General features: G+C 40.5%; 1 long non-coding RNA gene across 1 annotated transcript in view; it reads right to left on the reverse strand.

Annotated features, from left to right (window-relative positions):
- Positions 1–263: 263 nt before the first annotated feature.
- Positions 264–18,244, reverse strand: part of LOC145939930 (uncharacterized) — an 81,253-nt gene continuing 63,272 nt past the window's right edge. The window contains exon 5 of the long non-coding RNA XR_014425922.1: positions 264–325. This is a non-coding gene — a long non-coding RNA (uncharacterized LOC145939930). The remainder of the gene's footprint in view (positions 326–18,244) is intronic.

An 18,244-nucleotide genomic window follows, 5' to 3' on the forward strand; every position in this document is an offset into this window, starting at 1 on the left:
TAATCAGCATCGGAAAAGATGCACCAATACTTGTAAGAATCGACTTAACGTGCCTTTTTTAGAAAGGGGTGTTATAATATTTTATATTCAATTAATATTTTTGACAATTATCAGAGCTGATTTTTGTCAAAAAATATTAATCGCGGATAAGATATTATAACATATTATTTAAAACATATGTTACTATTTTAATATTTTCAACATATGATATTTACCCCCATTACCGCTATAGAAATATTATAAAATAAACAATTTCTCACTCACCGATACTTTACACGGCACTCCCGACACGACGCGTGAATCGCACTGTGTATCGCAATGCTACCTGTAACAAATAAAATACATACATATTAGAATAATCTTATTATTTCGCATTATAACATACACAATATAAATATGTAAACTAGAATTAACGATAAATATATCCACGGATCGCAACACATTCGCGCGCGCGACAACAGATAGTTGGGTTATGTTGGCAAGAGATTTTGCATCGAATTTTTTGCGAAATATATACGTTTCAAACAATTACGCCTACATATTAACGTTGAAATTATGATATGCGATTGATAAATATTACAATACAAAGGTTAGAAATCGTTTCTAACGATTATGCTTACTAATTAATCACAGCGGGACGCAGCTCGAACTGCCTGATACTCGCGGCGTTTCGGTAATGGCCGAAGCTGCGAACATCGGCAACTTCATTCTAATAGCGCGCGCGCGATACTATATGTATACATGACTTATTAATTAATTAAAACTCGAAGGAGATTCGTTCGAAAAGATATAACTTTAGAAAAAAAAAATATTAATCGAGAATAAGGTATTATAACATATTATTTACAACATATTACTATTTTATAACTTTTACCATATTATTTTAAAATTTAATTAGCAAATTATAACATACACAATATAAATATAAATGTGTAAGCTAGAATATTTAATTAGCAAATTTTCGCTTTATTAATATTTTTTTATAAAAATCAGCTGATTAAAGCGTTAATTTGTTAATTAATTTTTAAAATAATATGTTATAAAAATTAAAATAATGTTTTAAATAATATGTTATAATACTTTAAACACGATTAATATTTTTGACAGTTATCAGCTGATTTCTGTCAAAAAATATTAATTGAGAATAAGGTATTATAACATATTATTTACAACATATAACTATTTTAATTTTTTACCATATTATTATTTTAAAATTTAATTAGCAAATTAACGCTTTAATCAGCTGATTTCTGTGAAAAAATATTAATCGAGCGACTGTCATCGCGAAGGTTAACAGTTTTGACAGTTGTTTAAAATTAAATTAAATTAAATTAAATTAAATCTTTGAATAAAATAGCGCGCGCTTGTGTTGTCTAGTGATATATAGAAAGTGCGTGTTATTTTTTATTGTTTTTGACTCGCATTTATGATTTTATGTTAATGATTAAGTGATTGCGCGACGAAAAGGCTAACCGTAGTGAGATATTGTTGACTCGTACTACTTAATCTATCTAAATTCTTACTTTGCGCATAATAAATTTACGATATATAAAATGCGTATAATTTTTTATTGTTTTTGATTGGCATTAATGATTTTATGTTATTAATTAAGTGATTGCGCGACGAAAAGGCTAACCGTAGTGAGAAATTGTTGACTCGTACTACTTAATCTATCTACATTCTTACTTTGCGCATAATAAAATTACGATATATAAAGTGCATGTTATTTTTTTATTATTTTTGACTCGTATTTATTATTTTATGCTCATGGCAGAGTAATACGGGTTACGTCCTACGGGTTACCCATACCTTTGATTACATAAATCGATCGATTGATAAATACCAGGGAACGGTACGAGCCGAAAAACAGAAGAAAATTATCGAGAGTGCACATGCGAGTCTACGCTGCAGGGAAGACTCGCGCCACTCGCACGTCCGAGTTCCGAGAAGAATTCCCTCGCGATCCACTATCCTGGACCGAAGCACCGGTTACGTTTCTCTCGTGAAAACGCGCACGGAGGAATCTCGAAGCCCCAGCATCCTGACACGCGAATCGATAGCCGTGAGCTCGCGAGCCTCGAGCATCATTTCTCTCTCTCGCTCTTTCTATATATATCGAGTAATTTTCCTTGACCCTTGCCCGCGAGATTTCCGCCCGCAGGAAGAGGCTTGGAGCAAGATAGCGAAGTATATAATAACGAGAATTAAAATAATGAATTTAAACGTAAATACGAGAGAGACTACATATGAGAGAATATTTCGTTGACTGAAGGGCGGATCATAATATCTATAATATAATTTATCGTGATAAGAGGACTATATTTTATTTGAGTGGTCTATAATATACGCGATATAGTAAGAGCCGCGCATTATACAAAGAAGTCAAATCAAACATCAGGTCGCCTATCGTGCCGTAGGAAGAAATTCCGTCTAATTACAACGATATAACGATAAGATCAAGGCGTGTTACGGACGCGGGTACAAAAGACGATCCGAAAGATACCATCACAGATACCAGTGAGACATCGCGATATCGAGATGAAAATCTCTTAGAAAAAAATCTTTTACTTTTAAGAGTTATCACACAAACATATTTCTGTACAATAATTTCTGTGTATAAATAATTTTAATTAAATATGGGCAATATAAAGTATGTAACACAGAAGTAAATGTTGCAAAATTTTGACACAAATCCATCGATAATAATAAAAAATCTAATTTTTCCAGTCGGATCTCGAGGTGTTGCTTGTCCGACCTGATAAGACCACCTGCACGCGTCCCGATTCTCTCTATAGAAAAAAATCCATGCCCGCTTGATCGCGGTCGCTTATGCTCAGCGCACGCCCGAGCTTATAGGAGCTTATTTATAAACAGAACCAGCCACCACAATGGTTATTGTTTCAGCACGGCTATATGCGAATGGCGTTATGCGCGCCGCCTATTTATGACACATTATGCGAAAGAGCACCCGATAGCGTGAGTATTGCATTTCGTGCCATTGTGATGGTAACAATGATATACCCCTGGACCATATGCTCTAGTACCACTGCATAAATCATGATTCGCGCGGCCGGCCGAATGCTCGCGTTCTCGCGAAAGCTCTCTCGATCTTGAATTCGCAATTCTTTTCTCTGCCTTTTGCAGCAGGTGCAAAAATTTTATCCCGCCATATGAGAACGTTTTATCCTTCAAATGGACATACTAAATACAGATTTGTCTGCTTTCGGTTATGGTAAAATCTAGCTTACGCGGTGTATTTTCGCGACGACACCGAAATCGCGGTGTTCTTAGACATCAGCGTTCATTAGGCGCGTTATTAAGCTAAGAAAAAAGGAGAGAAACAGCCAAGGGGCACCCCGGGACTTTTGGCGTACGAAATAATATTTTCGCGATACCGGGAGTTACGCGTCGGCGAATTCGTAAAAGGGAGAAGAGAAAAGAAGAACATCCCGCTCGGTATGCAAATCGGGCTTTGGTTCGATATAGTTGACGTTATGTATGGTTCGAAGGGACCGAACGGGATTCGCATTCGCCATATATCCTCGTAATTAAGTCGGTCCCTCTTATTAAGCACCGTACATTCGCTAGCTATATAGAATCGGTGATTAAAGGACGAAACCTATAGCGACGATAGTCCGTTAAGGACGTATTATAACGAAGAGGTTTATTTCCTAAACGTCAGGGCGCACAGGGAGATTAGATGTAATTGGCAGGACTTAGCCGCTGTTGTATTATAAAAATCTCAGTGGGCGTCCATGAAAGTACCATTATAAACTCGCCGTATTCATGCGTAATGTTTTAATATTTTAATGCCTTAATCTAACACCGTGATCAGCAATGTTTATTGCGACGAGAGACACAAGCGCGCGGAAGCATCTCCAATTTACTTATACTTTTAATGATATTTTTCTACCACATGCCTTTTAAATTTTTAATTCTCTCTTTTAAATAATTAATAAATTATTTCTGCGATTTTATCGAAAACGGGTTTTTTCAACGTAATCAGCTGCTGTCTTGCGCGGAACAAAAATGTCGCGTTTCCAACGATTTCCAATCTTTTTCCAGACACTCGCGAGAGAATATCATTCGCCGGAAACCTTGGTTCCCATTCTCCCACTTCTAGTGGCGCGTTTCAGTCGCTCGCGACAGCAACGTCGTGCCGCATTCCAGCCACGCGCCTTGCCTAGGAACACTGGCGTAACTATCGAGCTTAACGAGATGATTTGTCAAGATCTTATATGTCCCTCTCGGTAAGAGGATACTCCCTTCTCCTTTCAATGACGATTACGAAGCGATCGGCAGCGAAGTGCCGGAGGTGATCGGCGCAAAAATATCCGACCGATGCACGTTGATTGGCTCTTACGTTTAATGACAGATAGACATCTTCGTGATTTTGCATTTGTGCTCGAACAGGTTCCGTCAGACGAACAGAGGAATTTAATCTTTGGCGGATGATAGTCGCGTTGCGATTTTTATGTCAACAACAAGGGGCTATTAACCGCTCGAACAGGTACTAGATCTCGATCTCATCGTACGCCTGTCCTATAGCGTACATTAAGTCTAACTTTTAAAATACAATCTGTCATTAAAATATATAACAGGAGAGACCTAATAAATGAAAATTGGAGTGCCAATAATTGATGTTTTGAATATAATATCATACGAAATGATCTATTCAAGTTTGTATCTTAATGAGTTATAATTCATGAGTCTCGCGCATACAGATTTTTTATTTCGCTCGAATTACTTCTACGAATTTTGCCTTTCACATTATATTTCAGAATATAATTGACCAATGTCTGAATTTTCAAATATTATCGATTCCGGGGATTCATCCGGTTTCTCATCGAGAAGATCGCGAGTATCTACGCCATTGGAAGACTGCTAGGTACAGCAAGAGCAGCACGAGCCGAGCCTGCGGAGTCGCGGTCGAGCGGAGGCGGTGGGAGTCATCCTCTCCATCGGCGAGGAGCGAAGGAGAAGCAAAAAGGAGTCGGACGTCGAAAAGGTAAAAGTCTACCTGTAGTAGGGGCGAGTGCTGAGAGGTAGTGGCAACGATGAAACGAGAGAGAAACTTGCTGCTTGATCGAGGATGAAAGAGACGAGAAACGCGACACAATCACGTCCTGCACGCGCCGAGCCCCGAGCCACTTTCAGACTCTGTTACACGAGGCCGTACATTCGCTTATCGTCGATTTCCGGATGTGCCGAAAATCCCACCACTAGTTTCGTAACCTTTAACAAGCATCGAGAGTCTGTAAATTGATGCTTTCTGACAAATGTTTATTCCGATTCGTTTTTTTAATTCTCGATTTTATATAAAAGTTAAATAGTATTTGCGCTCCCTTCCCTGAAAAATACTCGAGAATACTTTTATAATAAAATTGATCGTATATGGTGAATCGTTAATTTGATGATTTACAAATTTGCGATTTAATAGCAATTAGATCGTAAAATTGAGGGTACAGACTTAATAGCGGAAAAATTCTGATTCGTTTCGTGTAACATTGCATCGGGCAGAACGGCCGCCACAGGCGTATAGTGGCGTCTGACCCATGCGCTTCTAGTGCCGCAGGCAGCTCCGAAGTGTGGGAACTCCTCACCTCGGAGCCTCCCGACGACCTTTGCCGCAACCTGCAACCGCATATCTGCCTGTACTCAAGCATAGATATCCCTCCGACGCACCATTTTTCGTGCCAGTTTTGCCGGGCCGAATGGAGTCTTCACGGTAACGGGTTCAAGGTAGACCATTAACTGATGTGACGTAGTCCGCCGCGCCGGTTCGCCAAGAGAATAGCACCGAGTCTGATTACGCGCCCCGGGCAAAGCAGAGTTTCCATTCGCAAATGCGAGTATTTATCTTGTTCTATTTCTTCTTTTTGTATAGGGATAATATCAACTACTTTTTTTGTATAGGGATATCAACATGTAATAATGTCGAAGATTTTGTTACATTACTAATTCGATACTTATATTGCCAGCACGATGATAAAAATGCTAAAGGAAATGACGTGCCAAAAACTTGTATTTGAAAAAATGAAAATTTTTACATTTATTTATAGGCAATACAAAATGACGTGTAACATAATCATCTGGATAATTTGAATGCAAATAATAATTTGATTTTTCCTTTGTCAATAACAAGCTGAACCGGAAACTAATTAAATTGTAAAGACTGATATATGTTTCTTTTAAATTAGCAAAACATTTTCTCATTTTTGGATGAAAGTAATGACAGAATATTTTTCTTTATTATCAAATGTAACAAAACATCCTCCAGATATGAAGTTTACTTTAAAGACTTAAAACACTCAGATTTGAAATCAAATTACAAACCAATGTGGTAAGATAAATTTGTTATGCGTCATAGCCAATTAAATGCGTCGAGCCAATTAAAAATATATTAGAACGTGCTGCAATAAATCTGTTACTAACGATATAAAATATTTACTTGCGAAAACTCGTATTCTAGTAATGCAGTTAAATTAACAAAATCAGCGTAACATTTATATATTTCAACAAATCTATGGAGCAGTATCTCTTACAATGTTGTATTACTGACGAGGAAGTAAAATCTAGTGATTATCTTAATCACTCGCGTCGATGCAATCGCACATATATAAGCAATGTAGAAAAAAGTGGGAATGAGAATCTTTCTCAAGATCGTGGAAATGCTTCGAGCTAGAGATTTGTAAGAAGGTGATATTACATAGCACGCATCTTTGCCCCGCAAAGCGGATACTTCTAAGCGATTAAGAAACGTGAATGTGTGGAGAGGAAGAAGCTGCACAAGATACTCAATTCTAGAGGTAGACAGCTGCACCTGCGGCGCTTTGCACGCCGATTAGAAACGATGCTAAGGAAACGACTGCAAGAAGCCAATCGTCCTTTGCATTGCGAGAAACGAAATAATGCGCGACACCGGCCAATAACATGTGTGCAACATAAAGAGTAAAATTTACCTTGAAAAAGCCTTTTTATATTGAATTTGTTTTGCTCGTAATTTTTAGACGCGATACCACATGAATGCAATCAGAATTCTTTGTGATAGAGCATCGTTACGATGTGTGTGGGTATGTGTGTGTATGTGGCATTGATTATATCTATACTTATACTGTTAGATTTGAAAGTGAGACGGTTTAGTTTAAGTTTTATAAAGACATCTATTGTAACAGTAGAAAATGAGACGTATGCAAGAGATTGCGATAAGAAGTCATATAATAACAGCACGAAGATATAAAGGCAGCGGATTAAGGCGAGGATGTCTTTCTCGAGATTAAATGCGCAGTTTGAGAATACGATAGGAAACATAATGCCGCGAATGCAAAGTTTAAGGGAACGGGAACTTCCATTTAACGGTAGCTACTGCGGTTCACCGCTTATCATCGCGCTTAATCCAATTCACAGGACGACAGTCCTGTCTGTGGTCGCGAGCAACTCACGCGTAAACTTTGCCGCTGTGGTAACGCGGATCATCGCGAAGTGCCATTGAGAATTGCACAATTCGCAATACGACACGAACATAGTATTTCTGTTTAAAAAGCGAAAAAAATTAGGGCTTACTTTTTTTTTTTGCTCAATTCAGTAGACTGAATATCTCACTCGATGACAAAATATAAAGATGACGACAATGCAATGTGCATTGAATATCGCATACGAACCTTCCTTTAATAACGTAGAAGACGATTTGCGATTGTGTCAATGTCAATTCCGGGAATGGTGACCAAAGGTCAAACATGACGCATTCACCTGAATGGAAATAGATGTGAATGGCTGTCCACTACTGTCACTTACGTTGCTCTGACTCATTTTGCGTCAATGAAAGATAGAGAGAAAGAGAATCCGGTTTCGGAATTAATACAGTACGCTAAAGTGAACGCACTCTGTGCGTTATATCTAGAATCTACGCCAAGATAGGATTCCTCTAATTGATACTTTGTGAAATGTCTCCTATTATTATTGTTGTAATTAGTAACGATACCTAACGATTAGTACGAGCACAGTACAGCGTTATTAAGAATTATAGCACGAGAACTAATTTATAGACGCGGTGTAGCACAGATGGTGTAGCCCGATTCATTAAGATTCTCACGAAACGCGTTACCTGCGTGATATTAATCCGCCTCTCGTGGCTTCTCTCGAAAATCTGAGAGATAAGCTTGACTAGCCAGGCGAGTCCAAGGGTACGGCAGATAATTATTAATGAGGCTCGTTCCTTCGGTCGCGGGCTAATGACCAGAGGCGATAACCGTATAGTACTAATAGCCCGGGCCGCGTGTAATCGCGCGAACGTTACGCACTCGAAACCAATTTGCGACTTCTTTGTTGGAAATAATTAACTAAGTACGTCGCTTGCGCGGAGCTCGTTTCCAGCCTCCGCGTGAAGAAAGCCGAGGCGATAAACTTCAATCGTATAATCTCTAATCGTCGACCATTTTCAGAGATACGCGAGAAACTAATTTTCTATGAAGAATAATGGTACGACTTTTAGTTCTAATCTCACATTGACTTTGATTTATCAGTGTTGCACAATAGAGAGCAATAGAATCGCAATCAGTCGCTGTAGAAAAACGAGCGGTTTTTTTTTTACGACCGCGTTCATGAGATGACTCAAGATGACGCACGAGTCACCTAAATCCTTAGCGGGTTCCTTGGCGTCATATTCCGTTGCATTGACTCACTCACGATGTGCGTGGGCATGGTATGCGAGGCGCGTACGATGCGCAATGCGAGAAACATTCCACGAGATTCGCGCGCATTTTTTGAAACGACATTAAATCCACATGTGTACCCGGGGAGATGTCGATGACGTCACGTTGCGTATCATTAACCACGCCGCAGGCGATCGGAGAACGCGCAGAATTTTTCGCGCGAATACTATCTGCGCATTTAGTCTGACAGAGTTCTAAAATTTGTAACTCGAATTTCATAGAATAGATAATGTAATTGCAAGGATGAAATGTACGATTGAAGCTGACAACAATTTGCAATTTAATAATTCCTTTATGAATAAAAATATCGAGTTTTGATACTTCGTGCATGCACGCGATGCATCAAATTAAAATAAGACTGATTTCAACGGGAATAATATGTATATTCTCGACCAATATGATAAATTCTTATCCGACAAATTCAAACTTGTTGAATTTAAAAGAAACATCGATCGTTCTCTCGCATAATTGACGCGTAATAATTGCCCGCGATAGTCTTTAAAAGCGATAAAAACCGCCTCAATTTACAATCGAGGCACGCAGCTTATAATCTCACGCGTTGTTTTTCTTCGAGACCGATAAATTAGGCCGATCGAATTCTTCGCTCGCGAGGCTATACGCGCGATAGCCCGCGGGACTTACGCGCGCGTTCGTCTGTACGGCATATATTAGCGACGAAACGTCGTGATTAACGTCGTCTCGAAGTTAACATCGCCCGGGGCATGGATTTATGTGAACGTGACAACGAACTTGGCCGTTTAATTGCCGATTCTCATGCAATCGCGAGCAGTAATTTCTAGCGCGAGCCACCGTGCAAAATTATACGTCGTGTTTAACGCGTCTGTCGCGGGATTACATTAGTCTCTGGGTCTCTGGCAAAGCCAGCAGACTCGCTACCTTAATCCTTTCGAAGGATTAACTTTTAAAAGCGCTAATGAAAGTCCTACATACGCCGATTATATCATTACATACTTCGTCAGATAATATCTGGCGCGACGGCGCCGATTTATCGGTGACGTTTAATCGGTTTCGACTATTTTTGCGTTAATTAAGGTCGGACGAATTGATGCTGAAGATTACTCGCTGCATCACAAGCCGTGAATCATGACACTGCGTATATTGGGTTGCGAGAACTAAGGCGCCGCAGACTCGCGATTTCAATGTCCGAACTGGCAAAAAATTTTTATATATTTCCTTATATTTAAATTTAAAAAAATTAATTTTTAAAAGATGCAAAAAATATAAAAGTTCTTTTATAATGTAATAAATTTATTAGCGCAAGAGGAAAAGAAACTATTCGATATTCTGGCATTTGACGCAATTCATATAGTTGGCTAACAATAAGATTAGAGCGGGGGCGTATTGAGTAAATCGCAATGCGTGGAAGAATAAAAATCTTTAACAAAAATGATTAAGAAACGAAGAGTTAAACGAGACACATTTGTCATACCGTCCCGTGTAATCGTACGACAATTCCGCCGCTCCGGGGGTCGTGGGTGTGAGCAATTTTCCAGTTCATCTACCAATTCGGCCTCAGACTCCCACGCGATCCTGACAAACGTGACTTCGGGCTTCGAAGTCTCTTTGTGTTTGGCCAGCCAGCGTGACCGAGAAACGCACGTCGGCTTTATCTGCCCGGCGACACTCGCTCGCTCCTTGTGCTTTATCGTCCAATTAATCCACACGCACGAAACAATTGTGGCGCACCGATATATTAGTCGACGCAGAAATGCGAAACGTCACACCGATAAAATTGCGATCACGCCATTTAGATATAATCTCCGCGAATCGATCTTGATTCTCTAATTGTAAAATTAATCCACGAGCAAATTAATCGAACTGAAAAACTGAATGAAATCCTTATACAACTTTAAAAGATAAAATTTAACTAATTTATAAATATTCTAACTATAAAATATAAATCAAACGGACGAAATCTTTAAAAGAGTCTGAATTGTATAAGCCTTCCTGCATTCATTCCGCCAAGACCACCAGGAATCGCTCAAGCCGATAATTGCGCAACAGTTAGAGGTCATGCCGGTAACGAGCGCTTCGCTAGGATCTTACAGATCATAAGGCCAAACAGGCACGAGGCGCGTGATTTTCTTATCTGATGACGTACGTCCGACGTTTCACAACAAGCTAGTAATTAAATGTAACCAATTATAGATAAAAGAATTAATTTGTTACGTTTCTTGCGATATCAATATATATGAAAATATATAAAATATATATTTTTATTATTTCACACTCATAAAAAAATAAAGAAATAAATAAAATTCATAATGATTTAAAAATTGCCAGATTATTGGAATAATCAATATGAAAAGAGAAAAAAATAGCCAAAGAACACATTATTAAATTGTGTAATTTATTTTAGTTTTATGTATCGCAAAATATCTTTTTTAATAACATAACTATTCTCTTTAATCAGTGTCGTTTGCGGTTGTTCCTATAATTTTAGGAAATTTATGAATCGACTTCCACGCCTACGCTTTGCCGTGCGGAAAATTGAGAGAAACAATTCGCCTAAGGGAACAGAAGGGGAGGAGACACATACCGATGAAAATTTCAAACCTGAGCAGCGATAAGTGATTTATGCCTGACAGCACGATCCAAAAAAACCTTCGCAGCCCTGTATCTCGGGGGCCGGAAATTGGCGCGGTCGTGTGTTTTTGCGCACGTCACGACAACTTTGCGCGATTTATTAATCCGCTTTAGCCGGTCGAATAAAAATGGCGTGTCACGAGCGTGCACACCTATTCACGGAAATTTTCTGCCGCACTCGGATACGTGTCACAACAAATTGTTTATGTGAGAATGTAACATGTAGAACGCGACGACAATTTTTACTCTCATTCCGGCTTCGCGATCACATTTTTGCGTAGCGCTATCTCGATAATTTTCCGGAATCCGAGGAGAATAATCGTAAATCAGATTGATATACCATGGGAAAATCAGGTTAAAGCGAGGCGACCAAAAGCAGTCGTCATTTGTCGCAGATTTACATCCATGCCGCCTAATTACAGCCACACTGACGATCGTGCGATGCTTACAGCTAATTTGGATAATTGAGACGGCATAATTATGGCGATCTCGAGCACGGCAGTAGAAGATCATTCATCGCTATTTTTTACGTGTTCGCCGCGTGTGCATCATCCGGGCAGCTAGTGATTATTCTATTACGCGGCGATTTATGCTACGCGGTTATCGTGTCGCGCGGGTTTGACGAGAGGTTCCATCGCGTGATAATCGTGGGAAATCTGGCTTGATATTTTAGCTACATTAACTACATTAACTTAGCATAAACATGAAAATTAAAGCAACTATTTTTCTATAAAAAAATTACAATGTCAGAAAACGTTATAACTAAAAAAAAAAAAAAATTTTAATTTGCACCTAACTCCATAGATGATTAAAACTTATGCTCCAAACGGATAAATAATATCGCAAATACCAGAATACAGAGCAAATCACAACAATAGAATTTATATCAACAGGTCGCGCAACGGCGGGGCATTTGAAACAATGCAGGTACTCGATTCGATTACGATTCGAGCAGTTCATCTCTCATTCCCGCCTACGGGAAGCGCGTCAGAAGGAGGAGACGGCCTGAAATTGCCAGCTGCGGCTTCGGATTTATAAAGGACCGGCCGGCCGGGTTCGGACTCCGTCGGTCCCCGACGTGGCGATCCTTCGATCTTGTCGATCGTCCAGCCCGGTTTGTGCGAGTGTGTGTCAATCGCGTCGCTGTGCTTCTAGCACACCATCCCTCGATCGCGCCGAGGAGCTCGCTGCTGCTGCTCGGTTCCCATGAAGCCGCTGACGGCGTCGGGCCCGCAAAGCCCCGTATCTCATTGATATTCCGGGCAACTCCCGGTGGAGTGCTCTATTTTACAAGCGGTTGTATATGATCCCGACAAATTGGCCTTTGCCAGATTTCGACGAAAAAAAAAAAGCCGGGTGGCGGGTAGAGTATAGCCGCTGCGAGCTAAGCCAGCCTCGTCTCGAGCTCGCATATTTACAAGTTCATAATTCGTGCCTCGACGGAAAATTGCCTCTGCACGTCCGACGAGGAATACGCGCCTCGTCGAACACCCTTTACTCCCGAAAGTAAGTCTCTCGCCAAGTTCATAAAATTTCGGGAGTCTATAAAGCCGTACGAGATAAAGTTGCAAGAGGACGTCGGTCTAAATTATTCCTCGTGTAATTAGGCGGGCGAGAATCGAGAATATGCCCTCGCGAGAGGGGCCCATTATTATCGCGCCGTACATTTTTCTCGGCTCCTAAGCTAAGCAAGCGCGCACTCTCGTCAAATCTCTACAGTCATACATCAGTGTTACGAGAGACTGATCGTCGGAACGGGAGTCGACCGGGGCCACAAACGCGCCGGCTTATTTCGACAGAGTCATCTCGCACGCAACACCGTGTTGTTCTATTCTGCGGCGTGGGTAATCAGAGCGCTTAATTATCAGAGCCATTTCATATACAAGGCGCGTTGTATCGTCAGACTGTGTCCGCATACAGCATTCCCGAAGATTATAACGAGGCTACGACAAAGAAAAGGGCGTTTCGGCCGCGGACAAACGAGTCTCAATATAACGGAGAAAGAAGAAAAAAAAAAAGAGAGAGAGAGAAAGAAGTCGATAAGGGGGCGCCGAGGCCGAATGAAGTGGCTCTAGGCTAATTGGCTTCCGCTGCTTTTTCATGGACCGCTGCTTTTCTCATAAATTAACTTTACGCAGCGCTTTAATTAAACTACCGTAGGTCGTGCCCCCGAAGTATTTCAGAGAGAAACGAAAAAAAAAAATGATCGCCTTCGCTGGCATACACCTTTGTATTACTGTCTATTTATTAGAGATAGCATGGCAGTCCAAACTAGCTAAAATATCAGAGCCCGATTTCGATAAGGGGAGGATCCGAAAAGCATCTCTCACATACGATTTTAATAACATTGTCATAAAAAATAAAATTGATCGCGGTGGTATCCTCGAATGAATGTTAATCGCTCTCTGATTTAATAATTTAGAATAAAATATATGAGCGCGCTTCGCTAAAAATACACACTTATATACGAAGTGATTAAACGATGTCCATGTGTCGAAACGAATTAATATTTAACATGTGATAGCTCTATCTCCGGCGAACGCGTAAATTGAGATCTCAATCGTGCGAGGCATCTTTCGTTCGAGTTAGAATGTGTCAGCTGGCGCTCGCATGAGCGCTTGATATATTAGAAGAACATGTGTATAGAATTCCCCGTTGCATGCTAAATTATCGCGCACTTTGGCTACTTTGGACGTCCGCTATATCGGGTTCCATTGCTACCGGTATACACCGAAGTCATTCAATCTCTCGATGCTTTATTAATCTGGCCACCTGTCATCGCCGCGCATATATTTAATCTCAATAAGCCATACAACACAGATTCGTGCTAAAATTCATTTCGTCAATCGTGTTTAAATTAATAATTAATGTAAAATATTGTAAAATATATTTCTGCAATTTTGAAATTATTATCTTCTAGATTTCGTATTCAACACATATACATTTATTTTATTTTTTCTACACATCTCTTTTATTAAATGCGAAAGGAATAGTAACGTAAAAAAAATCTATTTTCCTAGCTATTAAAAGTCACGTTATAATACATCCCGTTTCGTAAGAACACGCAGTTTCTGACAACGATAAATGTCAAAAAAATTCTTATCAGTAGCATCTGGGATCGCCTCCAACTCTTTCGTCGCGAACAAGATTTCGGCGGTCGTGAAACCCCCGCTCTTTAGTGTGCTGTCACGAGGTGGTATTTTAACGATCTAACTACACGTCCGCCCGGTTGACATTTTCTGTTTCATCCACGGAGAGTAATGATATGGCTCTTGCGGGCACTCCTGCCGGACAGATAGAGCTCGTCCTGCTTTCTTAATTGGACCCCGTGTTGGTCCACTATCAACAATTTCGGTAGCGACCGATAGTTGAGAGATCTCCCTCTTTTTATCCTTCCGCCTTTCTTGATGCTTCACTTTGTCTTTTCTTTTTTGCTTTCCGCTTTCTCTCAAAATCATCGCAGAAGTATAGATATAAATTTTGGAAAATAATCAGAGATTGAATAAAACAAGAGAAAAGATGGAAAATTGCGTTGCGATAATAAATATTTTCTATTGTAATCTCAGATAAATATGGAAATGTAAGCAAGAAACTTCTAACATTAACGTTTATGCACAAAATTATAAAATCTATTTTTGAATCTTTAGAAGCTATAATAGCCAATATATAAAATATTGAACAATGTGAAGATGCCTCGGGAACCCCCCCCCCCCCTATCTCTCTCCTGTCCCCCCAAAATTAAATTTCTAGGTAGCTCTCTCGCGCAGTCTTCACCGATAGGAGGAGCTATTAAAGGGTAATGGTTTCCCCGACGATATCCTATCTCTACTATATGGTAGCACAGTAGTGCCTTTCTCTTATCTGAACCTAGATCCGACACAACCACTCCCTTTCTCTAGTGCCCTCCAGGCGTCGTTTGATCCCTGTGAGGACTCTCGCCGACCCATGAACGATTTGAAGGACTCGCTCTATCGTACCTTACCTCCTCGGCAGGTTCAGATCTTATGGATTCGAATTTCGGATAAATTCCTACAATCTTTTTTCGGCGGCGGCTTTTGCGCCGAAGACGCTAATCTTTCTCTGACTGTTCAAATAGCTTTTCCATGTTATTTTCATCGTCGCGGCGCTGACTTACTAATTTCTAAACATTCCGATCCCGAAGAATTCCGTAACTCCACATTTGCTTACACGGATATATCGCATTCTTCACGCAGCCGCGTTGGAAAGTATTAATACACGTACGCTTTCTGTTTATTGCAGGAATTAATCAGAAAGCTCTGAAATATTTACAAACAACTGCTTGTTGAGAAGGGAGGATAAATAAACGCGTGTAAATAACAGCGCGCGTTATATGTATACATGCATCCATTTATCGATTAAAGACTGCGCTTTTTCATCGAATAAACTAATTAATAAAACGCGAGAATATAAGAAGCCGAATATCCACTTGCGAATAAAGACAACATTCCGACGTACCTTTGGAAATTTAAACGGTACTCTCGATGGGAGCGTATACATTAAGCATATAACACGCGTATACACAGGTGGTTCGACGTTGAGAGCGACGCGATGCGGGATATCGGGCTTAATATTTCGGACACGCTCTCGCACAAATACAATGACCGGGCGCAAAAAGGCCCAGGTGATGCCCAACGTTGAACAGAGCGACGGCAAACGATACGACGGCGAAAGGGTAGTCAGCGAGGGAAGAGCTTGATGACGGTGATCACGGCGTGCAAGATTGTACCAGTTTTTCGACGGGCTATTGATACCACTGGCAGGCTGCTCCCTCGAGTATACCCCTTCACCTTCCCCTCCCATATATATGCATGAGTCCGCGAATTTCTTTCGCGGTCGCACGCCCGTCCGTAAAATCGAATCGCCGACTACGCATACAGCCTTATACAGTTTTTCGCCGCTTTGAATGTTGGTCCCCTCGAACGGAAAAAAGATAGCGAGTGAAAATGCAACGCACAAGACACGATTTAATAATATTCGAATATATCCACGCGCGACCGCGCATAAATTTGATATAATCGATGTAAACGAGAATGTATATATTTATTTAAGCAATTACATATATCAATATTGTATTATAGATTGATATCGAGAAAGTATAAAATATGATAAAATATGAAATAATGAATTTATGTGACTTGTCAGATGTGTATTTAAAGAGACATTTGTATACTTTTATGATTTGCACAGCCATTAAAATTAAATGCCGAGTGAAATGATTAAGATCCTTAAAAAAGTTAAAATCTTTATCAAGAAATATTTAATTAACTATAATATAATTCATCAAAGAACTTTTTTATTTTGAAACAAAGAAACAGACGAATATAAGAGTCCGGCGGAAATAATTGGATGGATGAAAAATACAATAATGAGATACATTCATTTTCTGCAAATTTGCAACACGATGTTGACATAAGGTGAACAGATGCGTATCTCGCGTGTATCGCCACGCATGAGACTCCGCCGAAAAACAGCCGAATACTCCTCCGCGCGTAAAGAGACGCTTGCTAACTCATTGCCGAATACCACGTAATACCTACACGAAATCTCCACGATCCATCTCGAACACGAAATTTCGTGCCTGAGGGCGCGATCCGGTCTTGTTTCACCAAAGAATTAAGGTTTTATTCGGCGGTAGGAAGCGGGAATGAATTCTCGCGAGCCGGGAGCCAATTATTGGCTTCTCGGCGCGTATCTGAAGAGACGTCCTCTCCTTCTCCTTCCTTCTCGCTACCGATAGGACCGATCGTGCACATCCGTGCGTGTCCACATACCGCTGTTTCTCCTATCCCATCTCGCTCGAGAGCGACTAAAGAACTGGAACGGGCCACCGTTCGACACCTTCGCGGTCTGATTAACGCCGGCAGCGTTAATTATGTTTCGAACAGACGACCTAATTGCCGACAATGCTACGAGGAAAGGCGGGAATGAAAGAATCCCCGTCCGCTCGACACACTGCCGTCGTCGTCGTCGTCGTGCTTCTCTAAACGAGATCAGCGGCTGTGTTTACGTGCTAAGCAGCTTAATGGAAGCGAGCGAGAAACTGGTTACGAAGAGGAGAGTTTCGGGGAAACGAGGTATACCCGATGTGCAGGAGCGTAGAGGGCCCTTACGTGACGAAGGGACTCAATGGATTTTCGTAGAAAGCGAGATAAAAAAAACATTTAAGCTCTTCTTTTATCTTTCAACCTTCCGCGCTCTACTCCTTAAATTAGATTCGGTAGCGATCCGTGATATTTAGGAACTCGATTACAAAAAACCAATGAATTTTTCAATCATTGCTCATCTTGCAAATTTATTCCACGTGGTTCGACGCGATACATTTTAAACCCAGCTGTTTCGAAATGACTTGAAAGAGAGCAGAAAGAGAGAGGGGAGTAAAATTACGCAAAAACCGATTCTGCGCCACACACGTGTCGGAGCGAACTGCAATGCAAACTAGAGATTGTATGTACGTCCGCGAGGCGCGGAATACATAATACATGCGCGGCATGCACTTCCTTAAGAGTGCGCGAGGTCGAAAAATCGTTGCCGGAAGGTTTCTCGTTACCGTCGAGACACGGTAAAAATTTCCACCGTTGCGAGTAAACATTTCGCACCGGTTTGACGCGGCGCGAGACCTGTTTCAAGTTCATCGTAAAACCGCGAGAATCGTTTAGAAGCGTTTACAGCGAATTTACGACTCTCCTGCGTACCCTAACTCTCCTGTACCCGAAGAAAAGGGGGTTGCAACCCAATAAGAACATATACACGCACGACATAGAGGTGCGTGCCGCACAAAAGAATTTTTACGTTCTCGCGTTACCGAGCTCAAATCTCTTCTCTCTCTTACAATTAGTTTATTATTCTACTACTTTATTTATGTTTTATTTTTTTCTCATTCATTCTTTTGTCTTATTACTAATTCT

The sequence above is a fragment of the Prenolepis imparis genome, unplaced genomic scaffold (assembly GCF_030444845.1).
Source record: "Prenolepis imparis isolate NDT839.2.m4 unplaced genomic scaffold, iyPreImpa1.0 SCAF_8, whole genome shotgun sequence".
Taxonomy (NCBI): domain Eukaryota; kingdom Metazoa; phylum Arthropoda; class Insecta; order Hymenoptera; family Formicidae; genus Prenolepis; species Prenolepis imparis.